Here is a 14,003-nt window from a genome sequence, read left to right as displayed (position 1 = left end):
AAAAAAAGTAAAAAAGTAAAAAAGTAAAAAAAAGTACTGATTACTTTCAAAAATAACCATTTGAAATACACCAGCGCATTATGTTCTTCCCAACAACGCCTGTCCTCAGAAGAAAGTATTTTAATAAAACCTAACCTGCTGGGGTCATATCAGAGCCTAACATAATGCCAAGTCACTCTGGCCATCGTGCCCCACGTGAGATAGACTGAGAAGGGGAGAGGCTAAGAAGCACTATTGAAGTTCACAGTGGCACAAACTCACTGGAGACTGAGACCTAATGATAGGACTATAGAACACTAACTATTCTGCTACATCCTATCCTGCATTACTTAAGACCTATTTGTTACGTTCCTTTTAGCAGTGTATCATGTCCACTTCCAATGAAAATCTGCAATCATACTAAAAGCCAAAAATAGTTAGAAGACACTGAACAGTCATCAAAACCAAATCAGATATGGCATGAATGTTGGAATTATTAGGCCAAGAATTTTAACAAAAATATATGATTATAAGCTAAAAGTTTTAATGGCAAAGTAGACAACATACAACAACATATGTGTAATGTAAGCAGAGAGATGAAAGTTCTATGAAGGAATAAAAAAGAAACACCAGCAGAAATGAGGGATGCCTTTGTTGGATTCACAGGTAGACTGGACTCAGCTGAAGAAAGAATTGCTGAGCCCAAGGGTATTACATGTAAACTTCCAAAGCTGAAAAACTGTGAGAGAAAAGACTTAAAAAATAAAAATAAAAAACAGAACAGTATATCCAAGAACTGTGGGACAATTACAAAGGGCAGAAAATGCAGGTAACAGAGATAGCAGAGGGGGGAAAAAGAGAGAAAGCAATGGAAGTAATATTTGAAGCAGTGATGACTGAGAAAGTTCCCCAAATTAATGTAGACACCAAACTACAGATCCAGGAAGCTCAGAAAACATTAAGCAGAATAAGTGCAAAACAAACAAACCAATAAAAACCAAGAAAAAAAAAACCCAACAAAAAGCTATACCTAGTCATACCATATTCAAACTGAGGAAAATAAAAAATAAAGTTTTGAAAGAGGCAAGAGAAAGAAATATCTTACCTACAGAGGAGCAAAGATAAGAATTATGTTCACCTCCTTAGAGACCATGCAAGCAAAAAAAATGGGGTGAAATATTTAAAAACATTGGAAAAAAAAACCCTTCACCAACCTAGAATTCTGTACCCTGAAAAGTTATCCTGCAAATGTGGATAAATACTTCCTTAGACAAAAATTAGCAGAATGTGTTCCAGTAGACCCTCCTTGTAAGAAGTAAGAAAATTTTTCAGAGAATGAAAATAATATAGGCCAGAAACACATATCTGTGTAAAGAAATTCATTGGGGAATGACTTGAAGGAGAAATAACAATTTTCTAATTCCTGATTGATCTAACAGATAACACTTGGTTCAAAATAATAATACCAACGAAGAATTTGATTATGTATGCTAATGTGTGGATGTGCATATGGATTTGTGTGTATAAGTGAAATGAATGGCAGAAATGATACAAGGGTTGGGAGGGAGGAGTTAGGAATATTTTGTGAAAAGGTACTCACACCACCCATGAAGTGGTATAGTGATATTTGAAAGCGGGCTTGGGTTAGTTGTAAATGTATGTTGGAAATTTTAGGAAAATCACTAAAAAAAGAAAAATTGATATGCTAGGACATAAGAGAAAATGAAATCAAATGAAATGCATAATTAATACCACAAAAGACAGAAAAAGTGTGAAAGACAAAATAGGAGCAAAGAAAAAGGACAACCAGTAGAAAACAGTAGCAGAGGTGGTTAATATTACTCCAACTATAACAATGATCATTTTACTTTTTTGAGTAAAAAACATTTTAATTTTAAAATATTCTTACTTTCTATATTATAATCTTTATTTCAAAATATTTAGCCTTCAATTTATAATTACCCGTTATTTCTCCTTCCTCTCTTTAAAATTGAAAAAAGTTATTGAAGTATAATTAACATACAATATATTAGTTTTCAGTGTACAACATAATAATTAATAATTCTGTACCTTCCTCAATGCTCACCACAATAAGTATAGTCACCCTCTGTTACCAAGCAGCATTTTTACAAACTGATTGACTTGTTTTCATCTTTGTGACTTATTTTATAGCTGGAAGTTTGTACCTCCTAATCCACCCTACCTGTTTCACTCATCCCCCCACCCATTTCCCTTCTGGCAGCCATAAGTTTATTCTTGGTATTTAAGAGTCTGTTTGTAGGTTTTTTTCTCTTTGATTTCCTTTTTAATTCCACAGATGAGTGTAATCATATGATATTTGACTTTCTTTGACTGACTTATTTCACTTAGCATTATGGCTTCTAGGTCCATCCATGTTGTGGTAAATGGCAAGATCTCATTCTTTTTCATAACTGAGTAATATTCACACGTGTGCATGTGTGTGTGTGAGCATGTGTGTGTGTGTGTGTGTGTGTACCACTTCTTTATCTATGGGTGGCAACATGGGTTGGTTCCATATATTGACTATTGTAAATAATGCTGCAATAAACAGGTGTGTATATCGTTTTGAATTAGTGTTTTCATTTTGGGGAAAATGAATACACAGTATCAGAATTACTAGATCCTATGGTATTCTTTTTTTTCTTTTTTAACAGCAGCAAAAACATTTTAATACCTGAGAATAAATCAAACAAAGGCACTGAAAATTAACAAAACAATCATGAAGGACCTGAAAGAATCCTCGAACCAATGGAAAAAATACATCTATGTTCATCCATGGATAAAAATCAGTATTATAGTAAGTGGGGGTTTTTTTTTGTTTGTTTGTTTTTAGATTTTTATTTTTATTTTTATTTTTTTATTTTTAGATCCTATGGTATTCTTAATTCCAATTCTTGAGGGATGTCCATACTGTTTTCCACAATGACTGCATCCCCACCAATGGTGTATGAGTGTTCTTTCTCCACATCCTCACCAATGCTTGTTATTTCTTGTTTTGTGTGGGTTTTTTGTTTTAAACTCTTGCCATTCTGACAGGTATAAGGTGATATCTTATTGTGGTTTTGATTTGGATTTCCCTGATGATTAGTGATGTTGAGTGTCTTTTTATGTGTCTGTTGGCCATCTATGTGTCTTCTTTGGAAAAATGTCTATTCAGGTCCTCTGCCCATTTTTAATCAGATTACATGGGGGTTGGTTTTGCTTGTCCAGGTTCTTTATATATTTATGTATTTTGGGTATTACCTCTTACTGGATAGATCATTTTTTAACATACAGTATTATATTAGTTTTAGGTTACAATACAGTGATTCAACAATTCCATAAGTCACCCAGTGCTCTTCACAACAAATGCACTTTTACAGAGTCAAGTTTATTGTATAAGGAGTTATTAATTTAATGCAGTTATAATTCCTTTAGAGTAGTTATAATCATTTGTTTGCTTGAGTGACTGAAATGTGTTTTCACTAATGGAACATTAAGTGGATTTGAGATTGCAAGTTCTTTAGCAAAAATGTAGAGGAAAAAATAGAAGGACTTAAGGAAATAGGAAAACTTGAAAGGATTTATCATGTTCACTCTTTCTCTTACTCTCCGCTGTCTCCCAGAAAGGCCCAAAGAATACATCCTTCAACATGGGATTGAGAAGGCATTGATGAAAGGGTGAGCAGTCTTAAAAAGCTCTAGCATTCTATTATCTTTCATCTAGGGCCAAAATTTTTTTTAAATGCTGCTGAGGATTGAAGAAGAAACTCTCGTGTGTGTGTGTGTGTGTGTGTGTGTGTGTGTGTGTAGCCCAATGTAGGGCTTGAACTCACGACTCTGAGATCAAGACCTCAACTGAGATCAAGAGTCAGACACTTAACCAACTGAGCCACCCAGGGGTCCCAAGTTTCTCTGATTTTAATAAAAATTATTTTATCCTAGTAACACAAATCAAGTTATAGCATTAAGCAATAGAGACAAGGTAGGTATGATTTCCATAAGTATAATACTACAATGATACTGAGAATGAAAGGATCTTTGGTAATGGCAAACTGACCATGAAGCTCCTTAGGATTTAAATAGATAGGCAGCTCACAAGCATAACCACAGTTAGCCATATTGCACATATCTCTTAACAACATTTGTATTGTAGTCTATACAGATGGAGTTTCCTGGAGCATAAGAATCCCTACAGTGAGAATAGTGCACCTGTGAATTGTGCAAGATGGTGGCCCCAATATAACTTAAAAAGGAAAATGGCAGCTTTTTCCCTAATCCCTAGATCTAAGAACCCCAAAAAGGGTTCACATGAGGAAGATAGTTTATCATAGGTACATGGTATAAATCTTTCTCCCTACTTTCTATAAGGAACCCATGGACAGTTGCTAATGCTTCACCCTATTTCTTCACCTCTATCTCCATCCACATTCTTGCTATGTCTTTACCATAGCCAGAGTGTATTTTTCTGCCCCCTCAGCAATATGACTTGCTTGGCCAATGTCGTATAGATGGAAGTAACATTGTGCCAATTCTGAGCCTACGCAAGCAGTTGCACACTTTACTCGACTTCTTGCCCCTCTGTCACTGCCATGAGAACACGTCCCAGCTAGTTCACTGATCCAGGAGGAAAGAGACAGTGGAGGAAATGCACACCAGCACACCTGTAGCATAAAGCAGAACTAACCTCAGCTAAATTATAGCTTTAATTAAGCATGAAAAACAGATCAAGATGCTCTTTGGAACCTGTGGCCTGCCCCATTAGGAGAATCAACATGTAGGCCCTTAAGGCTTTGGATCACTGCCATATGATTACTCTCAATTTGAGAAACAGTCCCTGGCTTGCTTTGTGAACCTTGGTAGAGATTTAATGCCTTACCATGAGAATTTAAGGCCTTGGGGTCCTGGATGACCATCACAAACTGGGTTTTATGTAACCTAATAAGTCATAAAGCTGAATACATCCAGAATCACTACAAAATCAACTGGAAGTGCCATATAGGAGATTAGAACAAAGCTAGTCCTGAAGCTACTGGTAAAAATCACAACCACATAGGTAGTTCACACTACTAGCTGCCTACTGTTTCTATATTGCCACTATCCCATCAATCCATACTTGTGACTACGTGGGGGATTCTCTATTACCAGTTCACTTAGGAAGTAAAAATTCAAGCCTGGTTTGCAGATAGTTCTGGAAAATGAGCCAGCCCCTGCCGGAAGCAGAATGCTATAACATTACAGTCATTCAGAGGTGACTGGAATACACACGGAAGGGGAAAATTCTTTAAGGGGAAGAACTTTGGTCAGTGTATCTCCTTTTCCAATTTTCTTACTTTGTCCAAGCAGTGTCCTACGCCTATATATGGGCAACGGTTAATAGTTTGGCTGGACAGACAGGGACATGGGGAAAACAAGACTGAAAGACTGAAGGATAAATAAACTTGGAGAAGCAACATGCAGATGGAACTCCTGAAGTAAAAAAGTGTAAGGATACTTTTATCTCATGTAAATACCCATAAGAACAACAAAAGAGGCCCCCAGGGGAGGTTTATCATTAAGTAGGTAGCCAATATAACCTCTTCTGTGGCTACCAGTTAGTTAGCACTTTCCCCAATAGGCGGTGCTTGTTTAATGTTTCCCTGAACAAAGCATCATGATGGCAGAGATAGATACAAGTTATTTATGATCTCAGAACAACAGGATTTCTCTACTGCAATGCCGATCTGTCTGTTGCTGTAGTTGGGAGCCTAATCTCCCAGCAGTAGAAAGCCAGTGCTGTATGCTGGAAACATCATATATTAGGGGGACCAGCATGCCTCTGGAAGGAGTTTGATTTTATTTGATTTCTTCCATCATGGAAGTAGCATTAATTTGTCCTCACAGAATGGGTCATTATTGTGCAGCTGTATTTGTCTTTCTTGCTTGCCATACTTCCTCTAGCAATGCTATTTGTGTGTGTGTGTGTGTGTGTGTATATATATATATATATATATATATATATATATATATATATATATTTTTTTTTTTTTTTTAAATTTACTTGACAGAGAGAGAGATGACAAGTAGGCAGAGAGGCAGGGGGAGGGGGAAGCAGGTTCCCTGCTGAGCAGAGAGTCTGATGTGGGGCTCCATCACAGGACCCTGAGATCATGACCTGAGCCGAAGGCAGAGGCTTAACCCACTGAATCACCCAGGTGTCCCAACAACCCTATTTATAAAATGACAAAATGCCTTATGCCCCACAAGGAAACCTCACACAACATTGCATCTGATCAAAGAATTAGTTTTACTGTAAATGAACTAAGGCAAAAGAATAACAACCATGTGATCACTGGTTTTAAATGGTTTATAAATGTGTGGGATTACTGGACTATAAAGCAATGACTTTATAGAACGGTGGAATGATCTATTGAAGAACTCATTTATGATCATGGGACAAGTTGGGAAATGTTGTCTTACAAGATTCAACTACTGTTTCTCCTAATAACAGAACACATAGGTCTGAGAACAAAGGGGTGGTAGTGGAATGACATCAGTCACTATGACACCTAATGGCTGGAGACACTATATAATTTATTGGCCAGACATGAAATAGAATATCAAAAATTAAAGTTACATAATAATTTAAAACATGTATTAACTAAAAAATTAGTTTTATTATATTGGTAACCCTATAAAATAGCCTGTTTAAAAACTAATTTCAATAATAGGGGCACCTGGTTGGCTCAGTGGGTTAAGCCTATGTCTTGGGCTCAGATCATGATCTCAGGTTCCTAAGTCCTTCCTATGAGCTACAGTTTGGCAAAATTATCTAACACAAAGCCTCTTTTATGATAAAGTCTTGAATATCTCATGTAATTTATTGAATACCATACTAAAAGTTAAAAGCAGAATGGTTTTATTGGTACAGAAAGATTGTAAGTGTACTGGCGGCTTATCCTCTTGATTACATGGCTTATGAGAGCAGTGGCACACTCTCACTGCCCGGCATCATGATAGAGTACTCTACTTTATATCACTAACCTGGGGGGAAAATTGAATTCAAAATTTGAGGTATGGTTTCCTCTGAATGTGTATTGTTTTCATACCATCATAAAGTCAACCTGCTTGTGTTCCCTCTCTAGCTGTGTCTTTCTGTCAAACTTTCAAATAAATAAATACAATCTTAAAAAAAAAAAAAGAAGTGGTAAGATAAACATTCTTTTCTTGTACCTGATTTTCAGAAGAAAGCATTCAATTTTTCAGCATAGGGTTTTCATGTATATTGTTTATCAGGTTCAGGAAATTCCTTTCTGTTCCTAATTTCATGAGACTTTTTATTAAGCCTGGATTTTGTATTTCTCAAATGCTTTTTTTCCTCTCAGTCTGTTATTACAAAGATCACATTAATTGGCTTTGAATATTAAAATGGCTTTACTTTCTTGGGATAAACTCCACTTGGCCATGATGTGTTATCCATTTTGCATATTATTGTTTTTGACTTGATAACATTTTGTTAAGATTATTAATGAGATAAATTTGAGGTTTTCTTTTTCTATAATGTCATTTTCTGGTTTTGATATAAATAATGTGGTCCTCACAGAGTATTTTGGGAAGTATTTCCTCCTCATCAATTTTCTGGAAGAGTTTGTGTAGAATTGGTATTATTTCTTCATTAAATGTTTGGTAGAGGGGCGGCTGTGTAGCTCAGTGAGTTAAACCTCTGTCTTCAGCTCAGGTCATGGTTTCAAGATCTTGAGATCAAGCCCTGCACCTGGCTCTCTGCTCAGCAGGGAGCTTGCTTCCCCCTCTCTCTCTGCCTCCCTCTCTGCCCACTTGTGATCTCTGTCTGTCAAATAAATAAATAAAATCTTTTAAAAATTTTAGAAAAAAAAATGTTTGGTAGAATTTGCCAGTGAAGCTATATGAGCCCAGTTTGTGTATTTTAAAGAATTTGCCCATTTTGTGCCCACTTTTAGCTCTGGTAATATTATTTGTTCTGAAATCTATTTTGTTTGACATTTATATGACAACCCCAGCTTTCTTTTGATTAGTGTTAACATGGTGTGTGTGTGTGTGTGTGTTTCCATCCTTTTCCTTTTAACCTATATGTTGACATAGTTGGGTCTTGTGTTTTATCAAATCTTACAATCTCAAATTTTTAAGTAAGAGTATTTAGACCATTTATGTATAATGTGATTGTTGATATCTTTGGTTTTATAGTGTCTTACTATTTTTTTCCCATTTGTCCCATCTGTTCTCCCTTCCCATTTTCTTATTTTTCTGTGTTAGAACAGTTGTTCAACTTTTACTCCATTTTATTGCTTTCATGGGCTTATTAGCTAGGACTCTTTATTATTTGCAGTAAAGAGATGTACAGTTTTAGTTGTTCATTTAAGGTTTATATTACACATCTTTAATTTATCACATTCTACCTTCAAATAATATTGTATTTATTTATTTATTTACTTAGTCGAGATGTTTTATATCTATATCCATAAGGGATATCGTTCTCTTATCTGGCTCTGGATTCAGAGTGATGTTGACCTTGTAAAGTTGACCTTGTGAGTTCGGGAGTGTTTTCTCCTCAAGTTTGATAGAATTCACCAGTGAAACCATATGGTCCCTGTCTTTTCTTTGCTGGGTAGTTTTTGTTTATTCATTCAATCTCCTTACTAATAATTGGTCTGTTAAGAGTTTCTGTTTCTTCATGAATCAGTCTTCACAGGTTGTTTCTTTCTAAGGGTATATCCTTTTCACCTAGGTTACCTGATTTGTTGGTGTGTAATTACTAATTATTAATGGTATGTAATTATTAATAAGTTTCTTATTATTTTTAGTATTTCTGAGTTATCAGTTGTAATGTCTACTCTTTCATATATGGTTTTATTTGCGTTTTCTCTCTTTAGCTTACTCTAGCTAGAGGTTTGTCTATTTTGTTTATCTTTTCAAAAAACATCTTTTACTTTTTATTGTTCTTTTCTATTGTTTTTCTCGTCTGTATTTTTAAAATTTTATTTCTCTCCTAATCTTTGTTATTTCCTTCTTTGGCTAACTTTGGGCTTAGTTCTGATTGTTTTAGTCCCTTAAGTTATGTTATTATCTTTTTTTTCTTAATGTGGACATTTTACCACAGGAATTTCTCTCTTACAAGTGTTTGAGTTACGTATCATAACTTTTGCTGTGCTGTGTTTCCATTTTCACTCCTTTTAAGATATTTTAAAATTTCTCTTTTGATTTCTTTTTTTGAACCATTGTTAATTTGGGAGTGCATTGTTTAATATTAATTTTACAGTTTTCTCCAGTTATTGATTTCTTGTTTCATAATGTTCTGGTCAAAAAAGAGGCTTGATAAGATTTCACTCTTCTTAAATTTGTTAAGACTTGTTTTGGGGCCTAGGACAATGTTCCTTGTGCATTTGAAAAAAATGCTTATTCTGATGCTATTGGATGCAATGTTCTGTGTCTGTTAGGCCTACTTGTTCTGTAGTGTAGCTCAAGTCTGATGTTCCATTGTCGCTTTTCTGTCAATATGACCTACCTGTTGTTGAAAATAGAAGCTTGAGTCCACTACTATTTTGTATTGCTGTCTATTTTTCCTTTCATACCTGTTAATATTTGCTTTATATATCTAGGTACTCCAATGCAGGGTGCAGGGAAATTGTAAGATTGGTGGGGGGGATGGCAACCCCAGTTCTGGGAAAGGACAACAGCAGTTTTTTTTGTAGGAGGGTGGTACAACAACATATTTCTTTCTAGGAGGTCCCTGGCTACTATAGCCATTGGTCACCTCAATGAAAATGATATGGGTGGGGCGCCTGGGTGGCTCAGTGGGTTAAAGCCTCTGCCTTCGGCTCAGGTCATGATCCCAGGGTCCTGGGATCGAGCCCCACATCGGGTTCTCTGCTCAGCCGGGAGCCTGCTTCCTCCTCTCTCTCTGCCTGCCTCTCTGCCTACTTGTGATCTCTGTCTGTCAAATGAATAAATAAAATCTTTAAAAAAAAAAAAAAAAGAAAAAGAAAATGATATGGGTATCCTAGGTGGACCAGGACATTGGATCTGTATTGATGAACATTAAGGGGTTATCTGCTCTGTAACTTGCAAAGTATTCATAGTTGTTGCAAGGACTACTGAGATAATCAACAACAAAGTGTCCCGGGGGACCACAGTGGCACCTGCCACAGTAGGGTTGATACTGATAGCCTCCATCCTTCTTACTTCCGAACTACTTTTAGAAGTCTCAGCTGTGCCCATCTCACTCGTGATCCTTTCTGTAAAATTACTCCCCATTTTTTTTACTCTCCTAAATTGCTATAGGTTTTTAATTTGACTCTGAGCTCTCTGAGGGCTGTTTTCATTTTTGGATTGCTATATAACTGTTATTTTATGTAGAGAGAAGGCTGGTATCTTCTACTCCATCATCTTGCTAACATCCCTCCCCAGGAAAAAGTCTTTATATTTATACATGTAGTTACCATTTCTGGAGCTCTTTATTCCTTTATGTGGATTTAGGTTTCCATTTGGTATTGTTTCCTTTTGCTTGAAGGACTTCCTTTACTATTTCTTACAGTGCAGGTTGGCTGGTGATCAAGTCTTTTTTGTTTTTTTAATGTCTGAAAAAGTCCTTATTTTATCTTTGTTTTTGAAAAATATTTTCACAGGTAAAGAATTCTAGGTTGATTTTTATTTTTCTTTCAATGCTTTTAGGATGCTGATTCTACTATCTTCTAGCTTGAATTGCTTCTGATAAGAAATGTACTCTCATCTTTATCTTTAGTCTCCTTTATACAATAGTCTTTTCTCTTTGTCTGCTTTTAAGATTTGCTTATTGTTACTAATTCTAAGAAATTTTGCTGCTAATCTGTGTTAGATGGTACCAGAACAACATTTAGTCCATGACGAAATAATACCCACAACTGAGGCAAGATTCATCTTAGTATTCTATGTGATGTCTTCTAAAATATAAAGATTTCCACTCTGGCTATTGGGAACAGGCACCATCCTAGTCCCTGGTGAACTATGAATACTGTTTCCTCTAATCATTTTGGGTGGTTCTTCCCCCAGCCTCAGGAAGCGTTCTCACACACACGTGCTAATGAATACTTATATGAATATTGACGTGGCACTCTCTAAATATCTCTAGAATTCTTTCTCCGTGTAGTTCTCTCCTTCCCAGTACTATTCCTGCCACTTCTAGCCTACTTGACTTCCTGACTCCCAGGTCCTTCTCAATGCTAGGTTATTTCTCCCTGCATTGCAGCCTAAAAACTTTTCTTGAGGCAGTAAGCTGGGACTATGGTATAATTTACCTTATTTGTTCTCATTTGACAGGGGATAAATGTCTTTCATTGACTGAAAACCAATATCTTGAAAGCCATTGTTTTATAAATGTTATCTATTTTTCTATTTATTTCAGGCAGAAGGGTAACTCTGATCCTGGTTACTTATCTTAGCCAGAAGCAAAGTCCAGAGTTTTTTTTTTTTTTTTTTTTAAATAAAGGGAAAATTTTTTTCATATTATTCTACTTGAAAAGCAGTTAATGGCTACTCACTGTTCTTAGGATAAAGTCCATAATTTTCAACAGGGTCTTTAAAACCTGGCTGCCTCTAGGTTATCTTGTGCCCTTCCTCTCCCCTTACTCTTTTTGTTCTAGTTGCTCAAACTCAGTGGATGCTTCCACCTTTACCCCATACTTTTGTGCCCCCTTCACTTAGTAACTAATACTTATAACTTGGTTTGTTTTGAATGCCATTTTTTCCCAGCAAAGCATACTTTTGCTTCTGTCACTAAGTTATGTTTTAATGATCCCCCCCATAGGCCTAGAGATCAACATTAAGGAGATACTCTCTAATTTATCAGGGTGTTATGTTAAATAATTTCTGAGGTCTTTCCAACTATAAATGTCCATGATTTGATACAATGTATATTCTTTAAAAACAAACACATCATTTTGAAAAATATCTTATTTATTAATATTATAGTATTTTAAAATCATTTTTTAAAAGATTTTATTTATTCATTTGAGAAAGAGAGGGAAAGAGAGAGAGACACAGAGAGAGCACAAACAGGGAGACTGGCAGAGAGAGAGGGAGAAGCAGACTTCCTGTTGAGCTGGGAGCCCAATGTGGGGCTCGATCCCCGGATGTGGGGCTCAATCCCAGGACCTGAAGATCGTGATCTGAGCTGAAGGCAGATGCTTAATCATTTGAGCCACCCAGGCACCCTAGTATTTAATTAAATTTAATTGTAGAAGTGTTGAATGGGATCTGGTAGCATTTATCTTCTCAGGAAGGCTTCTTTGAATGAGGCTAAACATTGCCATACCCATTGTACCTCACTAACAAATTGTTATTTCAAATTCAATATATTAATTAGTATTATCAGCACCAGAGAGGTCATATCAAATCAATCTTATTCTTTAAGAAAATTAGTATTTATTTGGTAAAATAAGACTTGAATATAGGAAAAACAAGGAGTTGGCCAAATAATTATAAGATAATAACTATATGCATACTAAGTTGTATATTCTGTAAGTCCTGCCCTTGATACTGCAAGAGTGAGAAGGTTTAGTGCAGGTTGGGTAGAGACATCAACCTCTCAAATTTAAGCTAGAAAAGGGACTCTAGAAGCAGTAAGTATCAAGTAGATTAGTTAATTATCGGGAATAGCTTGAAGAAAAAGGAAGTAACATAAGTATAAAGGACGGTCCAAGAAAAAAAGTTGATAAAACAATCTGTTATCAAATTCAAAGAATAAATGTTGGGCCAAAAGTTAGAAGACAAATAAGAGGTTGTGAATTATGTCAACACAAGAATACAGTGGGAGAAAAAAGCAAGATGGCAAGGAAGCTAGAGTATTTTGCACTCCTGATGAAAGGAGGGCTGTATTACCTGAAGCTCCCTATTAGTTACCAGAGAGGTGTACCCATTACAAAAGCTTAGCTGTTATTGGGTGTGGGTCACAAGCTGAATATGTGAGGGCCCTCAATGAAAGGAAGCTTGTTGAAGGGATTTCCCTTCTGACCCCTGCGTAAACACCCAAGCTTTCTTTCTCAAGGAAGGGAAGACTTTCCTAGAGTTTTCCCTGTTAGATATCAATTCTCTTTGATAAGATGTTCTAGTCCACCTCTGTGCTTTACATCAGTCATTTATGACCGTGGCCCCAGGCATTCGTCTATTCTGATCTGCTCACTATGATTATTTTGTACACAACTCCCCGGTTCCTAATCTGCACGCATTCATTCCATAGTCCATCTAACCTCTGACTGTGGCTCCATTCCCAGTTCTCCTGTCCTTTGAACTAGACTTTGGTATTTGGTATCCTCTTTCTGATTCTTGACTTGCTCTAAAAATTGTGGGGTTTTTTTGTTTGTTTGTTTTGTTTTTTTTTCCATTTATTTATTTTCAGCATAACAGTATAATTATTTTTTCACCACACCCAGTGCTCCATGCAATCCGTGCCCTCTATAATACCCACCACCTGGTACCCCCCGCCACTTCAAATCTCCCACCTCCCACCCCCTGCCACTTCAAACCCCTCAGATTGTTTTTCAGAGTCCATGGTCTCTCATGATTCACCTCCCCTTCCAATTTACCCCAACCCCCTTCTCTCTAACTCCCCATGTCTTCCATGCTTTTTGTTATGCTCCATAAAAAAATTGTGTTCTAATGATCATTCCCACTTCAGACGACTTCATTATTCTATAGGGACTCAATCCCTGTTTCTGTAGGAAACATAACCATCATTTTTGGTCATGGAGCAGTGCCTCAATCAAAACCGCTGGACCTCACACGGGAGGTTAACATCCGTGGTTGTTCAGATGTGTTTTTCTCTACTAAGTACTGTCTCCACCAGATGAAGTACCAGGGCTAGCTATAATAATGGCAAAGTCCAGATCATTTCCTACTGCGTATTTTGGCTCCTTGTCTCTGGCAGTTGGGATAAGTTGTAAAGCATTGGGTTTAGAGTGGAGTTCTAGTGTCATGTGTATAGGGGCTAGTGAAAATGAATTTTGGATGCAAGAATGGCAAACTGCAAGTAGAAA

Source organism: Mustela lutreola, chromosome 1, assembly GCF_030435805.1.
Source record: "Mustela lutreola isolate mMusLut2 chromosome 1, mMusLut2.pri, whole genome shotgun sequence".
NCBI classification, from domain to species: Eukaryota; Metazoa; Chordata; class Mammalia; order Carnivora; family Mustelidae; genus Mustela; species Mustela lutreola.
Note: the sequence above shows the minus strand (reverse complement) of the source record.